A 15,407-nucleotide genomic window follows, 5' to 3' on the forward strand; every position below is an offset into this window, starting at 1 on the left:
ATTTAGCAATGTAACTTTTAATTTGCAACACACAATTGTTATATAATTTTGATTTTTCTTCCAAAAATCTGGTCGTTTCGGGTAAAAACTCAACATGGATTCATAAACTATACCTGTAGGACTATATTATTCTACACAGTTTAAAACCTATTCATTTACTATGTACAATTTTGAGGTGTCATCATCACACTGTTGGTGCGGATGACTTGACAAAGTATAAAATTTCACAAAAATTGGTCCAGTAGTTTCGGGGATTATCTTCTTTTTTTATGTAGGACATTCCAAGCTCGATTTCCTCAATTAGCCCTGATTATTGTATTTAAAATTTCGGCATTCTCGAATTCTTTGACTTTCGTCATTAGTTGTTTATAAAAGTTCTATGTTTTGAACTTGTGTTTCATTAAATATTCTCTCAATAATGGTGTTTGAATCGTCCCAAAATCGTCTTGAAATTAGAATTCGAGTCGATATTGTTGCTTAAATCGTCTTCAAATTCGAATTTAAGTTGCTACTGTTGCTAAAAGCAACGTTTTGCGATGACTTCATCAACATTTTTGTAAATACGTACACGTATATCAGCTTGGATTGATGCAGTGTAATACTAAAAATAACAGTACTGTATTCCCAAAATTTTATGGGAAACTGGAGTGAGGCGTTCCTGATTTAATCAATAAAATAAATTGACCCATTCATTATTTTTTTGAGTTCCATGTTTTAGAAAGTCTAAAAAATATGAGTGCAATGATCGATCACAAATAAGAACACATTGCACATTTTGGGTGGAATTTATTTTACAAAATTTTAAGATGTCGTCATAAGATTTTGAAACTTTACGTTGTAGAATTCTTTTCCTTGATCTGTTTGTAAATTTTTGGGTAACCGTACGATTTTGGATAAAATTGTTTCCATTGCAGTGGCGATTTGTTGAGCATCTTTTGACTTTACTGGGACAGCCCACACGTATTTTGAGAAACAGTCAATAACAACAAGTATATATTTGTATCCTCTGTTTATCTTAGCATACGGTATCATTTCCACTAGATCTGCTTGTAATGTTTCATTAATACCTTTTATTATAACCTTGCGTCGTTTAAAATTAATTCTTACATGTTTGTGCAATTCTGCAACAATATCTCTTTTAATGAGAGTTGGCTCATACACCTTCTTGCGTTTCATTTTTATCAGTCTTATGTATATAATGTGCTTTCTCGGCACTAACTAACGATTCTTCAAAATTAACAGGACATTTTATTATCATTTCTGCGAACAAATTTGGTACATTTTCTGTTTTATTTACAGCATATTTGAACGATATTCGATCACCGTTACGTAGTACAAATCCTTTCAATTCTTCTTTACTAAAAAATTTGTTATTTACATAAACATTTATTTCATTACTGGTAATATTTAATTTTGTAAGGGTTCCAATTTCTAAAGGAAACGTATAGTGCGTTTCTTTAGAATTTAATACATACGTGTTTTCCACGGTTTTATCGGATTCGATGCGAAATATCAGATTATAGAACATATAGTTTGAAATAGTAATCATATCATTGTCGATAGAACCTGAAAGTTTAGCATGTTTTAACAAATGACGCCCGAATTTATCCAGAGTCATATTAAGCAATAATTTTAGCTTCGTGTAGTTCTTCTATTATAGAAACGATTTCGTTTTGATGACCCGAATGGCCTAAAGTCACTAGATCTACTATTACTTTTAGAAAGTACGGCAAACTGCCTGTGGTCGGGATTCGACAGAGAGGAACCTAACCTATGTGTTAAACAAAGATAGCGCGAGGCTAGTAATTTTCGCTATCAAATGTAGGAACTGTCAACGAACGTTTGATGTGTTTACGATTTGAGGTTACGACAGACTGTACTAGAATTATCGAATTAAAGGACCGGAAAGAACACTATTCCAGTCCCAAAGTAACTCCAGCCCTATTCAACGAGAAAATGTCACCGGTAACCAGCAAACAGTCGTGGAAGACGTGTTACCACCAAGGCAATTGATGGCCAAATGACAGTAACAGGATCGCCATACTGGAAGCAAAAAATACCTGCTGTCGAAAAGACGGAGCATAACAAGGACACAGATATATTTCTATTTCATAAAAGTTACTAATTGCCACACATTTCAAGATCGAGTCACATTAGAATGGCCTGCTGTCTGGGAAGCGACTAACAACTTCAGTCTTTCAACTAATTCATTTGGATCTTCCCAATACACATAATCAACTTTATTTGTGTTTACTTCTTTAAATAGTACTTGACCACCTTTCTTCGGTTTTTTATACTTCGTGAGAGTTGAGAATAATGGTCCTATAATATTTTTGTATTTCATCGAACTTGTACCCAATATTCGATCATTTTCATCGAAATTTCTTCGATATGCATTGGTTTTTTCTAAAATTTTTTTGTAAATTTCCTTGTCTTCCGTAGTAAAATGAACAGGCTTCTTTTTAAAAATAAGTTCATAACTTCCAGCAGTCCCTTTAAAGATTTCATTGTCTATTTTTATATCTGGACCTATAAATTGTACTTCCTTCGAACCAATATAAAATTTCTCTGAGAAAGTGTCATGTCTTACGCCTGTTCTGTGATAAAATTTACTTTCTGCATCGTGATGCATTTCGTCAATATATTTTCTGGGTAATTCATCAAAATCATTTAAATATTCGTTGTAAACGTCTGTATCAACGATGTTTTTAATATAATTTTGAGTCAGTTTGATCATTGTAATCTGAGAGATGTAAAATTGTACCTTAATGATACCATGTATCCCTACGACAACCTGAATGTTGATTTCACAAATAATCGGTATGCAATTCTCTATGATATGTTTAAAGAATTCCAGACATCGTTCTTATCCAAACAAACCAGCGAACCATTATTCGATAAGGATGAATTTAAAGAAAAGACGCCTATAATAGTAATCGACTGTTCTAAACAAACGGAAGCTTTGAAGAGAGGCCCCGTTACAATCACTTTGTGGTTTGAGACGATCTCTGGTATTCCTGCAGACACTACAGCCTACTGTCTTATTCTTCACGACCGAATGGTAAAATACATCCCCGCACAAGATGTCGTCAGAGTGTTGTAAATAATTTAACCTGTTATTGTATTATTATGTTTGGGGGTAAATAAAACTACATATAACCCATTTCTGTGTGTTTTATTCATGGCTACCAGAAATTACATGTAAAGTTTTCTTATAATCATCTAACTTAATCGAGGGCCATTTAGTTGAATCAGGTCCCTCCGTCCATCCTAATGGTATTTCAGGATTGGCTTCTCCTTTGACAATGTTCTTTTTGATCCAGTTGAAAATTCTTCGGTGCTCCTGATTTTGAGAAGGTTGAAATGCGAAAGAATCGTAATTTATTATTGCTAAAGACTCATAGAAAGTACTGAGCGCTTTATGGTTTGCCAAATACGCAGCCCGACACATAAATTCATCCACGCACTGGTCGATGCTTCGATAATTTTTCCGGATATTCTCAACAGGATAGAATATATCTCGAAGATTCTGCCAGCGATTATCACTCAATAATTTATAAATAAAACATTTATACGTTAGAGTATTGTCCAAATAGTTGGTGGTCATCAAAAACTCCAAAGCAGCATAATTTAAATTTTCAATTTGGTCTCTTTCGCATACATGTAGAAATGCATCAATGTAACCATCGACACATTGCTTTCTTTGTAGCAGAATACAAATGTCAAGTGTATAAAAATCACTTTCACTTTCGGCAATCCATTTAAACACTTCGTCCGGTACAATAAAATCTTTTTTATCAATGAGATGAAGGAATAAATTTAATTTCGTTCGACCACTCGCAGCGGCTTTAAGATATGTTTTGAACACACTTTCGGATGCACAAAATGCTTGTAGATCAACAAATTGTCTCAAGTCAGACATTGTTGTAATAATGAAATAACCAACATCGAATAAATCATCTGTGAAATTTAATTGCTTATATATGGCAATCCCCACTTTTTACTTCCCGAGCGTAAGCAAAGGAAGTATTGTAATCGAGTCCGTCGGCCGACTCTCTACTTTTACGTTTTCTCGATCTTTCATGACCCCTAGAAGACGAAGAAATAGGTCTCCCATTTCCGTCTGTCTGTCCGTCTGTCCGTCTGTCCGTCTGTCCGTCCGTCTGTCCGTCTGTCCGTCTGTCCGTCCGTCTGTCCGTCTGTCCGTCCGTCTGTCCGTCTGTTGTCCCGGATTTTTATTAGACAGATAATCTCCGAAAGTACTCGACCGATTGTTGTGAAATTTTGTACTTATATTAAGAATATCATGTAGATGGTAAAACGCTAACCAAAATTTGTCTAATCATCCCCACCACTAATGCGATGACGTCACTTCAAAATTGTACATAGTAAATGGGTTTTCAATTGTATAAAATAACATAGTCCTACACATGTAGTTTACAACTCCGAATCGACTTTTCACCCGAAACGTCCAGATTTTTGGAAAAAAAATCAAAATTATAAAACAACATTTTGAAATTTAATTTTTAATCTGCTAACCAGAATGCTTTGAAATGTTGCAGATGTTTTAAGGCTATAAAGAGCATCATAAATCTTTAGTCAAAAAATATTTGCTTATCCCCTCCAAAAACTTGATGACGTCAGCTCAAAAGTTTGTGGAATAAATCATATCTAAAATGTACAAAATATGATGAGTCTGTACTTGTGATCTATCACTCCATTCATATTTTTTGGATTTGCATATACAGGGTGACTCAAAAAAATTAATGAATGCGTAAATTTATTTTACTGATTTACTCAGAAACTACAAAACCGAATGCTTTGAAATCTTGCAGATGTTTTAAGGTTCTAAAGAGCATAATAAATGTTTAGTCAAAATATATTTGCTTATCCCCTTCAAAAAATTGATGACGTCAGCTCGAAAGTTTGCCGAATAAATCCTATCTAAACTGTAAAAATATGATGAGTCTGTACGTGTAATTTATCACTCCATTCATATTTTTTGGATTTGCATATACAGGGTGACTCAAAAAAATTAATGAATGCGTAAATATATTTTATTGATTGAATCAGGAACTACAAAACCGAATGCTCTGAAATCTTGCAGATGTTTTAAGGTCATAAAGAGCATAATAAATGTCTAGTCAAAATATATTTGCTTATCCCCTCCAAAAACTTGATGACGTCAGCTCGAAAGTTTGCCGAATAAATCATATCTAAAATGTACAAAATATGATGAGTCTGTACTTGTCATTTATCACTCCATTTATATTTTTTGGATTTGCATATACAGAGTGACTCAAAAAAATTAATGAATGCGTAAATATATTTTATTGATTTAATCAGGAACTACAAAACCGAATTCTTTGAAATCCACTGCGAAAAAAAAACATAATAGGCATGCAGTCGTCACGTTTCCGACAGCGAGGGAAGTACTGTCTAAACTCTTTAGACCAATTTTTTTTTAACTTACGTGCGAAATATGATATCCCCAAGGTTTCGTATCCGTTGCAAATCTTGTGACAATCCTTTTATCATCATTGGGGCTGAGAACTACTTTTTCTTGTTTTACTGTGTAAACAGTATGATGTTTGGACTTGATGAGTCTTTGTGATTTTTCCTAACTTCGATTATTAAATAAACATTCTTTGTAATTTTCAAACGTTATTGTTTTAAGTGATGCTTTTGTACTACCTTTGAATTTTTTAACTAATTTTTTATTGAAATCGTCACTTGCAATTCTATATGCGTACATTTTAGATCTGAGACCCACAATTTCTAGCATAATCTTACCGTTATTTTCATCTTTCATTAAACCTGGTACTTTCTTATTTTTCAGTTCTATATCATAAATATTATATAAATCATAGTCAGAAGTATCAAATCGATGTGAATCTTTTTTAATATATTTGTATATATCGTCTACGTGAAATTCATAAATTAGGCTGTCAGTGTCGGTATAAAGTAACTTAGCATTATTTTTAAATGTTTTTTTAATATAGTCATAATGAAATTCATAGAGAAAAGTTTTAGAAATATCTAAAATGCAAAAACCAACATAAATTGGTTTATTCAAAAATACTTCTAATTTACTCATTTCGATTATTGCTGAATCATCGTCAAATACAACAGAACTGTGAAAATTTGGTTTAGATATAAGAGGACGAACTCCCCATCTTCCCTCCCATTTACTAATCAATCGAATATCGCGATGTTTTCTTACATTTTCCATGCATTTACCATAAATAGCATTAATCATTAATTTAAAAAAAATCTTTTTCAAAATCGTTCTTTGCTTGCTGCCTAAGTTTTGTATTTAAATCTATATATTCCTTTAACCACGCAGATTGTTTGAATTTCATAACACGATGTACACATTTTATTTTCATACCAAATTTTGTATACATTTTTAAATTCCGATAATGAATAATATAATGTCTTGAGATATAAAGTCAACAATAACTTCTTAAGTTTAGATCTTGAAATGGGCGGTATCATATGCTCTGGACCTAATGGTAAATCACTATGTATTTCATGTAAATCTATTGGATAATCTAAATCGCATTCAATAATATAACCGATTGCCGAATTTTCTGGGGTATCTAAGATATCAGCTATATTGAAATTTTCTACAAACTCAAATTCTCCATACGGTAAATATTGAGACATTGCCGCTCCGTAAAGGTTGTTAACATCAAAATACATTAAATAGGTACTATCTTTCGAAGGATCATATTCTTCTTTTGGCATGTATTTGTTATTAGCTTTACCGTATCTATTGGAACACTGCGAAACTCCACCTCTAATACCTCTTTCTACAAATAGAACTTTATCTATATCCGTTAAAAGTTCTAGTTTAATTTCTGTTGTTTTTAACATAGCATCAAATGTTAGGCCCGGAGCCGTGTAATAATGCAACGGATCAAGTTGATAAGTATTTAAACAAGTAGTTCGAAAAGCTTCAAATACATCGGCTAGAAGAAGCACATCAGTTTTTAAATATAAATCAGAATATTTTCCTAATGTATGAATATTAAAAGTATTCCAGACATTGGTAGCATGGGAATAATTTTCATATTTAATATTTTCATCGTATAAGCGACTATAGAAATCCTCCTTTTCGGGCAATTTTGTTTCAAGTAGTTTCTCCCAGGAGTTTATATAATCGTAAGGAAACACTCCCTTTCTGTTTAACAAATCAAATTCTTCCATATTATTACAATTTGCCAACGTAATAATTTTCTGAGAATTATCTAAATTGGAGGAAAGTTTGTCTAAACTATGTGGCATAAATCTGAAAGAATCAATAAACCGTAAACTAACTTTCGTGTCTTCGACAAATTTAGTAAACGAGATATATCTTTCTTTGTTAATGGGAAGTAACTTAATATCACCTTTTATTGAATTTGAAAGTTCTTTAATAAAAAAATGGGCATCATATCCGCTCATATTATGAAAGACCACGGGTATAACACAAATATCTTTATAATTTAAAAATTACAACTTTGATGGGCAGCGCCTCTATACATTCCAGTTAAATGACTACGATCGCGTACTTTTATGTTATTTTCCGAAAATCCTTTTTTACATATATGACATATTTGGGAGGATTCAAACTGCTCACGTTCTTCCGTAGTTAATGTTTCCATAGAAATAACGTTCTGAAATTTATCGTTGCAAAAATGAGCCATTCGATGTAACTCCTGAACGAACCATTGAATGCAATTTTTACCTCGATACAAACGAAATTTAGAAAATGAATTATCATATGAGCAGTGAAAATAGTATGCAATGCTGTGCGCAATATGTTTTTGATAAGTTTCGGTCTTATTCGTGGTGGACATATGCTGTTTGGTACAATCAAGAAGAATACTCTCGAGATCTGCATAAATAGTAAAAGGTACTTTTTCTTGATGTCTATAATTTTGAAAATACAAGTAATTTTCGTTTTCTGTTGGCAGTCTCATGGAATATTTATTAATACTCTGGCATGAAGTTTTATGTTTTTGGAGCAATTCCTCTGTGGTGAAATGGTTTAAGCATCTTTCGCATATATGAAATTTACATTTATGGAGGGAAAGTTGCGTAGCTAAAAGAGCTGACAAATTTTTGATCCATACGAAATGATAGAGCAATTGTTGATCTTCAAAGTTATCATTACTGTTATTAGTATTTTGTATTTGTCTTTCAGCGGGTAGCATAAGCAAATTAATTGCTTTATAAGAATTTGAAAATCTAGTGCTTAAACGACAAGGTAAAATTTTTTTCTTCTCGATGCAGTATAAATTAATGGCAAGATTGTTGAGTTCCTCAAATTTTTAAATGTCTTTAATTGTGATTGGGAAGTCTAAATTATCATATTTCAACACATTTTTGAAATGAGGATACGATGATTTTCGGTCTGAATGTTTATCGATAGGGAATAAAGCCGAAACTATGGCCCAAAGAAAACAATATTCATCATTATTTTGTACATTAATTACTGCATGTTTTTTTTTATAAAATCTGGTGTGGATACAAAAGTTGAATAGCCGAATTTAATTGGGTCGTATTTATTTATGTTAATTTTCAATCCTAAAATTTCATACAACGCCCAACCGGAATCCTTTTCTGCAAATTCCTCTAATTTTTTCATAATTTTATAAATGACGTTTTCTTCGTACCATTCCTTTAAATTTGTGTATTGATCAATGTGTTGATTTTTTGTTGAAAATGTTTTAATGTCTGTTTCACCAGAGTGCGGTTGAATAAAATTTGCCGAAAAAATTACATTTACCTTAAGCATTGAGTTTTTCCGTTCTTTTACTTCCCGAGCGTAAGCAAAGGAAGTATTGTAATCGAGTCCGTCGGCCGACTCTCTACTTTTACGTTTTCTCGATCTTTCATGACCCCTAGAAGACGAAGAAATAGGTCTCCCATTTCCGTCTGTCTGTCCGTCTGTCCGTCTGTCCGTCTGTCCGTCCGTCTGTCCGTCTGTCCGTCCGTCTGTCCGTCTGTCCGTCTGTCCGTCTGTTGTCACGGATTTTTATTAGACAGATAATCTCCGAAAGTACTCGACCGATTGTTGTGAAATTTTGTACTTATATTAAGAATATCATGTAGATGGTAAAACGCTAACCAAAATTTGTCGAATCATCCCCACCACTAAAGCGATGACGTCACTTCAAAATTGTACATAGTAAATGGGTTTTCAATTGTATAAAATAACATAGTCCTACACATGTAGTTTACAACTCTGAATCGACTTTTCACCCGAAACGTCCAGATTTTTGGAAAAAAAATCAAAATTATAAAACAACATTTTGAAATTTAATTTTTAATCTGCTAACCAGAATGCTTTGAAATGTTGCAGATGTTTTAAGGCTATAAAGAGCATCATAAATCTTTAGTCAAAAAATATTTGCTTATCCCCTCCAAAAACTTGATGACGTCAGCTCAAAAGTTTGTGGAATAAATCATATCTAAAATGTACAAAATATGATGAGTCTGTACTTGTGAACTATCACTCCATTAATATTTTTTGGATTTGCATATACAGGGTGACTCAAAAAAATTAATGAATGCGTAAATATATTTTATTGATTTAATCAGGAACTACAAAACCGAATGCTCTGAAATCTTGCAGATGTTTTAAGGTCATAAAGAGCATAATAAATGTTTAGTCAAAATATATTTGCTTATCCCCTCCAAAAACTTGATGACGTCAGCTCGAAAGTTTGCCGAATAAATCATATCTAAAATGTACAAAATATGATGAGCCTGTACTTGTCATTTATCACTCCATTCATATTTTTTGGATTTGCATATACAGAGTGACTCAAAAAAATTAATGAATGCGTAAATTTATTTTATTGATTTAATCAGGAACTACAAAACCGAATGCTTTGAAATCTTGCAGATGTTTTAAGGTTATAAAGAGCATAATAAATTTTTAGTCAAAATATATTTGGTTATCTTCTACAAAAAACTGATGACGTCAGCTCAAAAGTTTTCCGAATAAATCGTATCTAAAATGTACAAAATATGATGAGTCTGTACTTGTGATTTATCATTCCATTCATATTTTTGGATTTGCATATGCAGGGTGACTCAAAAAAATTAATGAAGGCGTGAATTTATTTTATCGATTTAATCAGGAATTACAAAACCGAATGCTTTGAAATCTTGGGAATATTTTAAAGTTATTATAAGCATGGTAAACTTTTGTTCAAAATGTATTTGTTCATCCCTCCTAAAAAAATTGATGACGTCACCCTTAAATTTTGCTGAATAAATCCTATCTAAAATGCAAAAAATATGATGAGTTTGTACTTGTGATTTATCATTCCATTCATATTTTTTAGATTTTCTTAAGAGGTGGTTCAAAAAAATTAATGAAGTCAATTTATTTTATTGATTAAATTAAAGGCAACACTTATTATTAGTATTACACCGCAACCAACCCAATTTGGTAGACACAAAATTTGTTAAAGGAAAAACTCGGTTGAAACATAAGGGTAGCACGCTTATTTACATCGACTTTAACATTACAGACCTGCATTTGTTTTATGCGTTCACTTGATTCCGCGAATGTGAAATAGACATGTTTATAATCAACCAATTGTGAATTTCACCGTCAAGAATTAAAATAAAACCCAATGTTTTATATAATAAGCGGAAGTCGAAGCAATAAAACCGACGGTCGTTTTGTTTACAGTTTCTGTGTTTGGCTCTCACGTATGCTGTTACGCCTGTCATCTTAAATTAACAATGTTTATACATACACGATTTTCAGTTGCCTCTGATACGTAGGTATACGTGAGTAAATTGTTTCGTTATTTTATTGATTATTACAAATCAATATTCAAACGACCCAATTCATTTTCCCGAAAATTTGAGAATATAATAATTTTATTCTTAGTATTACACTACATCTATCCCAACTGATATACGTGTCCTTGCGAAAATGTTGATGACGTCATCGCAATTTTTTTTAAATTCCCACTACAAAAATGTAATGAGAAAAAAAACACAATAGGCATGCAGTCGTCAAGTTTCCGACAGCGAGGGAAGTACTGTCTAAACTCTTTAGACCAATTTTTTTAATTCTAAACATAAAGCATTTAAAAGATTGTTGAAAAAACTGAAGAGGATCTTTAATGTGGTGGTTACTTATAAATCCTGTACGAATTCGTTGTTGAAAACAGGATTCGACATCCTGCCATGTTACATTAGTCACCGGTTTAAATTTGTCTGTTTTAATATAGCCTTCACCAGTTTTTATAGATAATTGTTTTTTCTTATTTAAAAGCTTTAGGCGATAAAATTTCAAATACGCCAAACTTGTTTCTAAGGAATTTGCGTTTTCCAACATATTTTCTCGATGGATTTTACATTTGAGTGCTTTTTCTAATTATTCTAATACTGGTATTGATATAAACTAAAAAATGTTTAGTTTCTTCGATTGTTTTGATTTTACTTATGTATTCATGAATCAGCTTATGAGAGTTTTTACATATAGCCGTCACTGATTCTTGTGATTTCATTTTTTGTCGTGAAACTTGCTCACCACAGCAGAAAAAAAGAAACACTACTATTTCCCGTTGACTAGTTTCTTGTTTATATGAGAATTAATTTGCAAGTTACAACTTGCAAGTCGTAGTTGAAAACGTGGTCGTAAAAAATAAATTCAAGTCAGCGAAAAATGAAACATGAGGAAAGCAACTGAATCATCAACTTTAAAGTTCTTAAGAAAATCTGTACTGTAATAAAAATGGAGGGAAAAAAGTAGGGGTGGGGATTAATATAGTGTATAAATTAAAAATCACACAAAAGAACAGATTAATAAGTGTTCTGCAAGTACATATGATAATAATTAATTAACGACAGAAATGGGTAAGCTTATATATATATTTTTTTTGTAGTATTTAAAGTTCTGAAATTTTTTTTTTTTTTTCTGTATAGAGAAATTTGTTATCTGCCCCTATGATGTCAGCCACAGGCTTTTTAGAGAATAGGCTGAGAAACCATATTTTCAAATGCCACCGGAATGCCTGGGAAAGGGAGCGAAAACTCTGGGAGACTGCACTTCCAAGACCATCTACGCCACACCCACCACCATCAAAGTGGTTCAGCCAACCACCGCCAACACCACTGCAAGTGGAAAACTGGGACAACGAATTCTCAGGGACCTATGTCCCAAAGTTAGATAGGTCCCTGTTTTTAGATAGAACAGCCTTAAACACCTACCATGCGACATTTAACAAATATATAAGGAAACAATAATTTGTTATTTCTATCGCTATCACCCCACCACCATCATTTACTACACCATCATTTACCACCTCTAAAAACTTCTTCCCTACAAATATCAACGATGTGTACAAGAAGATAAGTCTAAGATGTTTCTGCCTAGCAATGTGTTAATACTATTAAGTGTGCTTGTTGAAAACAACTTGTATATCTACACCACTTCAAATATAAGTCTGCTGTAAATTCAGACGTACGAAAAAGAATTTTGGGAAAAAATGACACCGATCAATCTAATCGAAACCAGTTATCATCTCTTCTATGCGAAAAATATAACAATGCAGAATCATTTGACGTACAAGATAAAAACAGAAGAAGAAAATCACCAATTTTCCAATTGGTTAATAATAGAAAATACTAAGAACAGTCGCAGTTCAAAGGAAGTCATTGATTTTTGTTTAAGAAACGATCGTGTATGGTTTGCTTCATTTTTTGTCATATTCACGATAATGACTGTAATAGTGGGATGTTGGGACCTGGCTGCTCGTTAATGGTGTTGGTGATGGGTGTTGCTATATATATAGAATTCCGCAACAACAAACTATTCATTTCATCCAAACAATGTTCGGCTTAAACTGCACACTTTTTCTATCAACCATTCTAATTCAGAAAGAATTTTATTTATTGACTGATAGCAATGTTACTGATGTCTATCTACAAACTATTGATAGTAGTAAAGAATGTACTGTTAGAAAAATGTTAGAAATTAAAAATGGGCATGAACAACTACGTATGTTTTATTCAAAAAATGTATCTTCCTCGAACCAACTGCAATATCGGCTAGAATTAGTCTTCAAAGACAACACTCGATGCAAGTCACCGAATTACACCATCATTAACGATTATAGTGGATACAAGAATTCTACCTGTGCAAATGTTACAGAATATTGTTTGGCAAAACCATGGATATGGATATTTACTTCAGTAGGAGCAATTATTTTTGCAATCGTATTTTGTCTGTTACTTTATTTAGTATTAATTTGTTTCAGTTATTTTAGTAAATACAATACTCAAACAAATGTATGATTCAATAAAACAATTAGTTACTATTAATAGTTTTATTTAATGTCCTTTAACATATTTATTTAACAGCATCAGTACTACAATAAGTTATTTAATATGTTTTAAATTATTTGTCCAGCAGCACGATATGACTCATCATGATCCACCACCACAGCAGTGATTTTTGATGATCGTTTATAGGTTTTTGATTTTCGTTTTTTAATGATTTTTTGATGTTTTCATATAAAATTCAACAAAAAGCGGTTTTTGGTTAACTTGAAATTTTTTTTTTAATGTCTTAGTATATTTAGTTGTGATGGTAGTAGTCATATAACAATAAATATAAAGAACAACCTATTTCGCTTTTTTTTTTTTTTAAGTGTTGCATGTTGGGCTTATTCGAATCCTTTTTCGATGGTCTTTTTTTCGACCTGAAAAAAGTTTTACGTAGCGACCTCGAAAAAACTAAAAATGGCTCCTGTATCAAGGTTGACGTGGACAGAATCGATTTTTTTGAGCAAACTTATGCGTTCGTTCCAGAAGAAGGTTTTGATGTATAGGTACAACCGATATTCTATTTCTTACCATTTGGACACTACAAACTTTTGCCCTTTTCTCCCTTATTTTCAACTTTTTTCAAAATTTTTTTTGTTCAACGTATGCCTTAATTTTTTTAGCTTTTCTCCGTTCCCCTGAGCCGACATGCTACCTCTTACCGCTTACGAACTATGACGTTTTTTCGTTATTACTACTAAACGGTAGCAAAAAATATTTATTTTGCTAAGTGGACCTATAGACTGTTCACTCAGAAATATTTTGTTGCAAAAATATTTTTTTTAAGTTTTACGGTTTTGGCGCTACAAACTTTTGCCCTTTTCTCCAAAATGTTAAACTCAAACTAAAAACCGCGGACACAGGTGCATGTGTTTCGTATTTTAGGAACTTTTTTGTTCTTTGCACGAACCTCATATCTCTTACCGTCTTCGAGTAAAACATTTTTTTTTATATTTAAACAATTATTGCACCTCTAACCCACATTTATTTTTACACAAATGTGTCATTAGTTTATAGGGATGCATTTTTATTTTTTTAACAAACTTTCTGCCCTTTGGCACCCTCAAGCGATAATTCTTTTTTTTAATATTTCCGAATACGTCCCTGTCTATTGAGATAAAAGCGTCCAGTTCCGTAAGAATTTGCTGAAACAGCATCGCGTTATTTAATTCTGTGTTGTAATAATGACGGGCGGCGTGTTTCGGTTTATGAATTTTACCGTGAAAAGATTTGGGAAAAAGGTGGTTTTGTTGCACTAAATGGTGGCTTCTGTGATGTGTGCGTGTATATGAATGTTTTCGAGGGACAACGGATAATTTAATTGCCTGTTTTCAATGTCGTAAGCAAACATTTTTTAATTTTAAACAACACACACTCGCCTTCCGACATTTGATATTTTATTCTAATAATCACGGACGTGTTTTGCATAAGTAATTATTTTTACGTTGAACTGATTGTAACGTATTAACGTACGAGATTTCGAGTGCAAAGAAACTTACCTAAATCGGCGGAAAGTTGCTGATGAACATTTATTTATTAAGAAAATAACCGGAATTTTGTCGGAACAAACACGGCTTTTATTCGTTGCGGTTATTCGCAATTAAATAATTTTATATGAGACTGAGGAAAATAATACACCGAACGAAATAAACAATATTTATTATAATTTCAATTACAACTTAAGATTACATGTAATGTACCTATCTCCTCATTATCTATGTTTTATTATTTTTGTTCATTATTTTGTAAGCAGCTATTAAGATCCACTTAGTGTGAAAGTCAATTAATGTAACCTTCTGTCACCTTCTGTTCAGTGACGTATATACTTTTACCATTAAAAAGGCATTTTCAAAAAGTATAAAAAGGAACTACAAAAATGTAAAAATAACAATAAGAATAAGTACATTGTAATGACATAGTCATTCTCACCGTGTTATTATAAACGACCAAAAGTGATTGTACGAAGGTACATCCCAAAAAATACTATTCGTTGAATTATGTAGCGTTGTTTATTAGAGGGTGGTTGCAGACAGACTCGTAGTCCGTTCGAAATATACATTGAA

At 32.3% G+C, this 15,407-nt stretch overlaps 1 long non-coding RNA gene across 1 annotated transcript in view; it reads right to left on the bottom strand.

The window, feature by feature from the left end:
• The window catches only part of LOC135119708 (uncharacterized), a 56,600-nt gene extending 41,665 nt beyond the window's left edge, over positions 1 to 14,935 (bottom strand). The window contains exon 1 of the long non-coding RNA XR_010278345.1: positions 14,844 to 14,935. This is a non-coding gene — a long non-coding RNA (uncharacterized LOC135119708). The remainder of the gene's footprint in view (positions 1 to 14,843) is intronic.
• Between the last annotated feature and the right edge of the window lie 472 nt (positions 14,936 to 15,407).

This window comes from Zophobas morio, unplaced genomic scaffold (assembly GCF_036711695.1).
Source record: "Zophobas morio isolate AGI-343-1 ecotype UQ-CSIRO unplaced genomic scaffold, CSIRO_AGI_Zmor_V1 ptg000283l, whole genome shotgun sequence".
In the NCBI taxonomy this organism is placed as follows: Eukaryota; Metazoa; Arthropoda; class Insecta; order Coleoptera; family Tenebrionidae; genus Zophobas; species Zophobas morio.